Below are 1481 nucleotides of genomic sequence, written 5' to 3'. Positions count from 1 at the left end.
CTAATTTCACTTGTTTTATTAGTCTTTATGCACTTTCTTGCATCCTAAGTAAGTGATTTGGAGTGAAAATGCATAACTTCTTTAAATCAAACAACCACCATGAAAGCTTATGAGGTTTAAGATAATTTTAATTGAATTTTAATTGATTTATAAGCCTTGTGAATTCAGTGATACTTGGAGTAGTTGTTTTGGTTTAATGTAGGTGAAGAAAATAATAAAAGAGAAAAGCGTGGCCTAAGAAAGCGTGAACAAAGGAGAAGAAAACGTGGTCAAAGGAAGGAGAAGTGTGCCGCATGTAAAGAGGGGAGGCAAGCATTGCCCTCCACAAGGGCACACTGCCCTCTAGAAGGGCAACATAAGAGAACAAAGCATAAAAGGCAACTCTGCCCTGCCCACTACAAGGGCAGAGCACAAATCTGTGCCTTGGAATCAAGAAGAAGAAAATGTTGCCCTGCCCTCCACAAGGGCAGTATCGGGCTCACAAGGGGAGAAAATCAAAGGAAAATGTCCCCCAATGCTTGCCATAAGAGTTGAACACGGGACCATGAGGAAGCAAGGAACTAGGCTCCATTATGGTGCCAAGAAAGCCAAGGAAATTGAATAAGCGTGTGTTTCTGCCAGGATTCGAACGCGGGACTTCAGTTTGGAAACACTGCCCTGCCCTCCGCGAGGGCAGGGCAGCATTTTGTTGGTGCACAACTCTGGCGTACCAAGGCACCCTTCTGGCGCACCGCAGCATCATCTGGCAGCACCAGCAGCGCATCACGGCACATTTCTGGCGCACCAATTTTTTCTGGCCTGCCCTCCGCGAGGGCAGGGCAGCATCCTGCGCACGACAGCATCATCCGCCCGCACCATGCACGCACCAAGCACCAAATCCTGCCCTGCCCTCCGCAAGGGCAGGGCAGCCTCCTGGAAGCTATCATTTTTGGGCCAAAAATTGAATTAAAAATCCAATTTAATTCATTTCTTCACCAAATCAAAAGCCCATCCAAATCCCAAAATCCAAGAATAGAAAGTGTATAAATATGAGCTAGTTTGATGTAATTAGGACCTTTTACTTGACTTTTGAATTTTGCACTTTCTTTGAGCTTGGAATTTTATTTTTGCACTTTGGAGCTTCTCTTGGTGACTTCACTGAGGTTTCAGAGAATTGGGGAGGAGAATTGATCTCTCTTCTTCCTCGTTCTTGCTTAGGCCTTTTTAATTTTCTTGTTTGAGTTTTGGGTGTGAAGAATTGAGGAAATTCTGTCTCAATCTCTATTCAAAATCTCTTTAATTACTTTTCTGCACAATTGAGTTTAATTGTAATCTCCTTTACTGCTTCTTCTTTATTTTCTTGTCAATTGCTTGAGAACTTGGATCTAGGAAGGTAATTGAGATCTAGGCTCTGCTACCTAGTCTCTGGAGTCCTGAGATCCCAATTTACTTTTGGTTCTTCTGTGAACCCTGCTGCACTTTAATTTCAATTTCTGTTTGAA

The sequence above is a fragment of the Arachis duranensis genome, chromosome 1 (assembly GCF_000817695.3).
Source record: "Arachis duranensis cultivar V14167 chromosome 1, aradu.V14167.gnm2.J7QH, whole genome shotgun sequence".
In the NCBI taxonomy this organism is placed as follows: domain Eukaryota; kingdom Viridiplantae; phylum Streptophyta; class Magnoliopsida; order Fabales; family Fabaceae; genus Arachis; species Arachis duranensis.
This window is presented reverse-complemented; position numbering follows the sequence as displayed.